This window comes from Mirounga leonina, unplaced genomic scaffold (assembly GCF_011800145.1).
Source record: "Mirounga leonina isolate KUSES-001 unplaced genomic scaffold, KU_Mleo_1.0 Mir_127, whole genome shotgun sequence".
NCBI lineage: Eukaryota > Metazoa > Chordata > Mammalia > Carnivora > Phocidae > Mirounga > Mirounga leonina.
This window is the reverse complement of record NW_023270316.1, coordinates 63,052,983-63,061,884: the sequence shown is the minus strand read 5'-3', so window position 1 is coordinate 63,061,884 and position 8,902 is coordinate 63,052,983.

Genomic DNA, 8,902 nt, shown 5'->3' with positions numbered 1-8,902 from the left:
TTCTGTATTCTTTGACATCTGGGGTCTTCTTAACTCTGTGACTCTCCCAGGGTTAGCCAATTCTTATGGGTAGTAAACAGCTCTCCCATGAACATGTTTTTCAAATTTAAATCAACCAATCCAGAGCCCACCCCTCAACCACTTCCTCTGTGTCTTTGTTGGCTCTCATATCCGGGCCACTATCCACCTGTTCTAATCACACCAGAGCCAGATATGAGACAACTAGGGACAGACCCTTTGCTGCACAATCTACTGAAGTTATTTAAACTAGCCAATCCTAAGCCTGCTTATCCTGTCTCTTTAGTTCTTTTCCATGGAAACAATGTAGGCTCTTGCCCACTGTCCATCCCACCTCCCCGCCCTGCCTCCTGACTGACCCCGGTGTTCCCCTTGTGGTCCCACGTGATTTGGGATGCTGCCCCCTCTTGGTGACAGTGAGCGGCAAACTATCCTTTCAATGGTGGTTGTCTCTTGGTCTGTTGTCCTTACTCTACCTCAAACTTTCTACTAATGTACTATATTTTAAATCGAGGGAGTGACATTGGAGGAGAGACCTGCAGGGTGAAGTAACATGGGGTTATCTGGAAAGAGAACATTCTGTGCAGAAAGAAATGGGTGTGTTCCTGGGCTTGTCTGAGGAACAGCAAGCTGGCCATGTGGCTAGGGCAGTGTGAACAAAGGCAGGAACATTAGGAGATAAATCAGTTGGAAGGTGGTGGTAGCATATGCAGGTAACTCAAATGAGAGCAGTGCTATGCACTGAATGTTTGTGTCTCCCCTCCACCAAATTCATATAGTGAAGGCCTAATCCCAATGGACCTTCAACAAGGTCATCAACCTTACTAAAACTCACTTTTTTCATATAATATAGGTAACATCATCTATCTGTAGCACTCATGTGAGAAGATAGAAGTCTGCAGACTTACTATATCTACTCAAATGATTCTGTTCTCCCTTCCTTCTCTTTTTTTATGTGGAAGTCTTGAAAATGATATTTTTAAAGCCATTCGGATAGTTGCTGATTTGTAGTATGTACTTTGCTTTAAAAACAGTTATTGACTAAGTATGTTCTGTGCTGACCAAGTTGCATGTTCTATTTACAGGGTGCTATAGAGGTAGTAATAGTGTTGATTAATAGAGCTTGTGTTAGGGGTGCCGGGGTGGCTCAGTCGTTAAGCTGTCTCTCTCTCTGTCAAATAAATAAATAAAATCTTTAAAAAAAAATAGAGCTTGTGATAGATAACATACATTTAAACTTCTAAGATGGACAGTAATTGCTTGCATAAAACAGTGGAAAATACTTCCTCACCATGCCTAAAAATCCAGATGGACCATGGAACTTATTTTTAAAAAATGTGTGTGTATAATCTACACTTGTATTAAACACACCGCACATACATATCTCTGTGGTCATCTTCTATATCTATGAAGACTCATGTGTCCTTCATTTCCTTAACAAATCTTCATTTCCTTTTATATATCATGGAACTCAAAATCCTCCATCTTTCAAGTTATACAGACTCTTTGACAGGAGGAATAATGTCTAAACCAAGAAATAGAGTCTGCGAGCCTTGGTAATAATAATAATGATAATAATAATAATAATAATAATAATAATAATAATAATAATAAACACCCAATGAATTGAACTAGAAAGAAAAATCTAGAGAGACCTTTAAGGTAATTTGTGCTAATGATGTAGTTTGCAAAGCTAGCTGAATTAAACATTTAATCTGCATGTTCTCATTTGGAAATGTTTCTATTGACATTGCTCCCTTGGAAAGCACCCATTTTCTCTCAATAGTTAGAATTTATCAACTACAGCACCAAGAAAGAGAGCCAAACACATGTGGCCATCCAAAATGCCTTCTTACTGTTATTCAACATTAAATAATCTACAAAATTATCGGGTACCATCCAGTAATTGCTATGGTCTGAATGTTTGTGTCCTCCCAAAATTTGTATGTTGAAATCCTCATGCCCAACATGATGGTATTGAGAGGGAGGTCTCTGGGAGGTGTTAGGTCATAAAGGTGGAGCCCTCACGAATAGGATTAATGCCTCTATGCAAGAGACTCCACAGAGCTCCCTCACCTCTTCTACTATGTGAGGACACATCAAGAAGATGGCCATTTATTTATGAACTGGGAAGCAGGCCCTCACCAGACACACACCAGACCATGCAGGCACCCTGGCTTCAGACTTCCAGCCTCCAGAATCGTGAACAATAAATTTCTGTTGTTTATAAGCTGCCTGGTCTGTGGTATTTTGTCATATCAACCCAAACAGCCTGAGACATGATAGTCATAATCGTTATTATTGTGGCTTTCAAACTGGACCTCCGACTCTTCATTTCTCCCCGCCTGTCTTGAGTTCCAAAGAAGCAGAACTAGAGACAGAGGTTCATATAAAATTGTACTTCTTCATGGGTCTCTCATATTTCTACTTGTTTTATCAGCACTGGCGCTGGTTGACTTTGTTCTGAACTATCTTTCAAGGTTATTTAGGTAACAAAGAGCCTTTGAAGCTAGAGATAATGCCTCCTTCCTCAGCAAAAGATCATTTTGTTTGTTGTGTAGCATAATAAAGATAACATTTGCTCCTGGGACAAAGGTCAGATACGTTTGCTTATTTGCCCCCATGAAAGATTGAAGTTCCCTGAGCTCAAAGTTTCTCTCTTATAACGCACCCTACTGTGTGAGTGTCACCGGCTTGCTGGGCATCACCCTATGGGAATTAGGGTGTAGGGAACCAGTGTTAAAATGGAGACACTCTGGCTGCTGCTATTGCTCTGTATCATAAGCTGTCCTTTGTCGCCGACACAGCAGTCTCCTATCTTCTTCCAGCACCCGTGAATGGTAGCAAGTGGCCTGGCTAGCTTGCAAGGAGGGTAAAATCTCAGACCCCTCACAGTTCTTGACAGTTTTAGCAAGAAGGATGGGGTGCTGATAGGGATGTGATTTCTGAAAGAGGAAGAACGAGGATTTCTTGAGTCAATTAACAAAATTTGAAGGAAGTCCGTGGGAACCTGTAGTGAATATTTTAGCCAAGTTGTGTGCTCAACCAGGCAAAATGTGGTCCTCAACTGTATTGCCTATTAATGAGGATGAATTGGGAAGGTGGTTGCAGGTCAACTATTGGGAAGTAGTTTCAACACAGCTGTCAGAATGGTGCCTTGATTGTTGCAAACACCCCTCCAGGTGGAGGGGCTTCCTTACCAATCTGGAAGTCAGCCTCACATCCATCCCATTGTAACAACAAATATAAAGGTGGGTGGCAGAAGTTTTTACACCCTAAACAACCGTTACAAAGATGTATATGGTGAAAAGAGAAAAAATTTCAAGGAAAGAAAAGAAGTGAATTGTTATAATTTGGGCTGCTAAACTTGAGACATGAGAATGGGATGGGTAGCATGGCCAAATGGGAACAGGGGGGCCATCTTGTGACTCAGCCTTTCCTGCTGCTCCTACCAACATTAGAGCTATTCAGAGATAAAAAGTTGTAAATTATTTTGCAGTAGGTCTTGGCTATAATAAAGGAACACTGGACCCTCTTGGGGAAATTTCTCTGACTTAAAAAAAAAACAAACCTCTCACAAGATACTGTAGACGTGGCATTGGCTAGTAATAGAGCTCCTACCACTCAGGAATGAGTTTAGACTGCTGATGAACGTAACTCTCTGGTGTACAAGAGACTGACATGAAGAATTCTAGATAAATTTTGTGATCAGCTCTCTTTCCAGAAAAACTTCCTTAGCCTTATGTTAAAAGCAGGTGAAAAGGTAAGAGATGTTATGAAGGCAACAAGCAGTAAATGCCTTGAATTAAGGTTGAGCCCTTTCCAAAGTTGCCACTGCATGAGTCAAGCCCAAGTCAGCAAGCAGGTGTGAACTCTGCAGCCCCAACTGGGAAACAACATGGCTGTGGCTGTTCGATCCAGGGGCCCCCATAGCTGAAATAGATGACATCCGTAGTGATGAGCTTGCTGACTGATATAGGGCTTTATGTGGACTGAAAACACTGGGGCTTCATCTGGTTGAGACTTGTTCATCCCCTGTGCTGGCTGAAACCAAAAGTGAGCCCACCTTGCCTATGGGTACACAGCTGCTCTGATCCCGTCCTTCCCTGTATTCCAACCTCAGCTGCTCTAAGGATGTCTTAAGATGAACAAAGGCCATATGCACATGTATGAGTATGTAGGGAATGTGAGGAAGGGGAAGGTCTGAAAGATTTATGGCTCTGTAGGATGCAAGCACCCAAGTCATCATCCTACCCGATCTCTTGGTGAGGGAGGACTCCTGGACTTAGCTAATGAATGGGGTTTGGGCAGAGTTCACAGTGGGGAGTGTTGTGGGAGGAGTCCTTTGGGCTGATTGACTGCACTGTTGTCATGGCTGAATGTATGCTCAGCATTGGTGCTTGTCATGTTTGTACTCTGAATGCTCACCAGTGCCAGAGCAGATTCTCCCGAGTGAGAAGAACTGCATGCAGGGTTCTAGTGCCTTTGGGACCTCACAGCTTCAGTGAGTCCTTTGAGCTACAAATCTTCAACCAGTGGTTTTGATGAGTAGAGTCTTCGGTAAAGTAAGGTAGTCTCCACTTGGAGATGCCCTATAGGGTTTTGGACTTGTTAACCTCCCTGATATAACTGCTTGGTGCACCTCTTTTGAAGAGCTATCAGCTTGCCATTGGGATCTTGTCAAAACTGCATGCCTAACCCATGGAGGTCTTGTGATTCTCAGCCTAGTGTTCTTATTTTGGGCAGGACAACATGGAACTCAATGACTGACAAGGGGGGAAGGGCTAAACAGTCTCAGTTTCAAATGAAACTGAAGCATGAAGCCAGCTTGACACCAGGCAGTCCCTTCAAAGTAAGGACTTGGCTCAATTATTCCAACTGAGCTAGGAATCCTAAGGCACTGCCACCAGCAATCTGAACAATACTTTCTATCCCGGGGTGCCATCTGTGCCCTCAGGACTATACTTACCTGGAAGGCAAATATGAACTTCCCTTCCTCCCCCCAAAACCTGCTGATTTAAAAGCTCTTTAAGTGTTTAAAGCAACATCACAAATGGATCAGATAGTCCTCAGAAAACTAAAGATGTCTTCCTAAAATGAGACTATCCTTTGTTGTGGGCGAGGGTGGCACTCAGTGGGAAAACTGAGTCATTATTTTTGTGTACCCTGAAGGAGTTATCCCTGCAATAGAACCATCCAGTTAGAAAAGGCAACACAAAATTTGTCCCTGACTGTAGCTGAAGTGATCAATGACATCACGTTGGTACTTGAAGGCATTCAGATCGGTCTCAACTAACTGGCCAGAGCTGTCAGGGGTAGTAGAATTGCCCTAGACCTCCTTCTGGGGGCTGAGGCAGAGTATATCCTGCGTTATCAGAATGAATGCCTCAGGCAAAGTGGAAGGGTTAATATGGAAATGAAGGAGAGAACTCTTGACTTTCTAAGATGGAAGCCTAAGTTTATGAGATTTATTCAGCTGCTTGAGGCTGAGACTCAAGGTGCAGTTGAGATGAATATTGCAGGTTGGCCTTATCCTGGAGTACTATTAGCCTTAGCCCTGATGAAGCAAGTTGAACAGTTTGGTGCCCACCTCTGTAAGTTAGGCTAATCGAAGTCGTTGATAAAATGGTGTAATGGTGGATGACTTCTTTCAGACACCAGAAGATGTAGAAATAAGAGTAGAATACTGCTGAATGACAATCTTCTCAGGTCTGTCATGTTTCTGTATGTTCTGTGGTCAGAGGAATTGGCTGCCTGTGTTCTGGATTACCTTGTCAAGGATGTTTGCATGGCGATCCACTTTGGAAGATAGAGATAGTAAAGCCTGTGCACAAAGGGCAGGTTTGCTCACTTCCTGCTATAAAAGGTTCAACATCCCTAAGCTCAGAGGTTTCTCCTGCAATGAGACTCCATGTCAAGTCATCATTTGGTCCTCTGGGCACAGGGACTGGGGAACCAATGCCACAAAGATGACTCTGGCTCCTACTTTGCTATGCCTGAGAAATTGTCCCTTGTCTCTGATACTGGCACTCTCTTCTTCCAATATCCATGAAACTGTGGCAGGCTAACGTTGACTCTGGCATATCTCCAGCCCTCCCCAGTTCTTTACAGTGCTCTCAGGAGAAGCCTGCTGGGGAAGGAGAGCAGCCAGATGGGGAAGAAGAAGTAGGCATGCAATGCAGTGACTTCAAAGGAAGTCGGTGCTAACCCACATCAAATGGGGACACACTGAAGTTTAAATTAAACCTCAAGTCTATCCTACTGGAGGTGAGAGGGGGTGTTTTGTATCCCCCCCACCTCAGTCGGTCATTGGCTCTAGGCGCCCCCTGGGGTGATAGTGGGGGAGGGTATACCACCCAGGCACCTCCTAACACAGAAACCTTCCACACACAGAAACAATCCTCCAGAGACTACTGGAGTCTGGATTAGCAGCAGCCCCCACTGCAGCCTACAGATAGGACCCCTGGGGCACCAGCCGCATATGCCACACCCATAATCATTAAATGCCTCCATTACGGCTAGTAGTGTTCTATGGAGGGTATAGGTCAAACCAAAGCCGTACCATGAAAGGAAGCAATTCCGGATGAGTATCATGGCCCGAGACAAGAGCAAGTCAAAGGAAAACAGCGCTGGCTCTGAAGCTGGCTAGCAGCCCACACAAAGACAGTCATGTTGGCCAAAGGGGAAAACTAGAGAAATCTGAGGATTTTTTTTCTTGCCTGTACTTTGTTAACTCACTTCTTTCCTCCTTTAATACTAAGTCCCGGCAAACCACCAAGGGGAAAATGTGGCCTTTCTAGATATTTGGAAAAAAGTCAATAAATAACTTTAAAAATTTTTTTCTAACTACACTAAATACTAATAAATTGCGCAGGTGAACTGGAGTGTCATTTCTGCAGTGCTGTTTTGTGGTGTTAGGTAGAAGTTTCAAAATAAAAAAATAAAATGAAAAGAAAGACATAAAACAAAAGATAGAAAGGCATAAATAGACATTCAAAGGAATGGGGTTTTTTGGGGGTTTTTTTTCCAATAGCTTCAGAGCTATTCTGGGCTACCCCTCCCCTAAATGAATAAATCATCCCCCCAAATAAAAATAGCATCACTGGAGAACATCTACCACACACATGCCCAGTACTACATACCTTTGTCCAAATAACTCTGTTGAGCGGGAGGCTGCTCTCCCATCACACTGGTACCTCGTAATTGAACTTCAGCGATTCCAGGGGAGAAAAATGACAACGTCCATTACAAATGGCTCTCTGCAGGTGCCTTCACAGCTGAACGGCTTGATAACACCGAGAGCCACTCTGTACTTGGGATCTCTTTTGATGCAGCTTTATAATCTTTGTCTGTACCGGTCCAACAAAATACAATCTAGAAAAGACTAGCTACTATGGTAGAAATGAAAACAAGCGTGAGCAGTTACAGCCACATCCAGGAAACTCTCCTTTTGTCTTGTATAATCCTAAATTAGATTGGATGGACATAACTGAGGAAAAGTCTAGAGATACATCCTCAGTGAATTGCTCACCCTTACTAAGAACAACCTGAGTTGCGGAACACTAGGGAACATTCTGAGCAATGACAAAGCATATGGTCTTATTTATGGACTTATGTCCTTGCAAAGTTGGCTTTGGCCTTTTTTATTGCACTATACTTTTTCTTTCATCATTTCTTAGGGGAATGAGGAAAGATGGTAATAGCTTGAGTGAAAGAGGGCACATTTTCAGAAATATTAGATGTATTCCTCGGGCTGGCATGTGGTGGTGAATGTGTTACCAATAGAGCACCCAGAATTGGAGTGTGTGATATAAAAGAACCTGGCAGATGCCATGGGTTCTTTGAATGGATCAAATATACTTGCCTACTCTCCTATCTGGATATGTTTTATTTGGGTGTTTTATTGGCTCTACAGTGTCTTAAGCAGTTATTAAAGATGTTTGCCATAAGAGCTTGCCTGTGATGTATTACCGTAGAATTACCGCATTGGTGTTATTTCCTAGACTCTGAGAGGGAGTTGGGTCTGCAGCCCTTGCTCTTCAGTTTTTTTTTTAATATCAGAATCAGTAAGCAGATAGATCCTCATCAATAATTTCATCTGAATAATGTCCAGATATGCTGAATGCTCTATGACCAAGAGAGAGTGATAACTGACCTCAGAAATAAAAATAGGATTTTGCAATAAAAATAATTATTACAGAAAAACAAGTCATGTAATAATATATACATTATTCAGCAAGCCCTTTTACCATTTCTTTGCTTTGAAATATTACATAGAGATGGAAAAGTACCTATATTTTTAGTTTTACAAATATGCATAAATTAAAAATTCAAGAAAACCCACCAGGGTCATGAGAAAGAACATTGGCACTATCCCCAGAAAACAAGCCTCTGTGCTCCTTCCAGTCAGTCACTCCCTGCCCCACCCCCTATGCGTAATCACCCTTCGGAAGTTTGTGATAATAATGCCCTTTCTTTATAATTTTACTTAATGTGTTTTTTTTTAAGATTTTATTTATTTATTTGACAGAAAGAGAGAGAGATCACAAGTAGGCAGAGCGGCAGGCAGAAGGAGAGGGAGAAGCAGGCTTCCCGCTGAGCAGGGAGCCCAATGTGGGACTTGATCCCAGGACTCTGGGATCATGATCTGAGCTGAAGACAGACACTTAACCGACTGAGCCACCCAGGCTCCCCTTAATTTATAATTTTTATGGCATTCATAAAACAATAGTTTTGCATGTTTCCAAACCTCGTATTAGCAAAATCACACTACATGCGTGCTTTTGTGTGTTTCCTTAGCTTAGCCTCATGTTTGCAGTTCATCCTCGTTCACGTTTGTAGGGGTCGTTCACTCATTTGCTTTGTTATAATCATGTTATGGCTA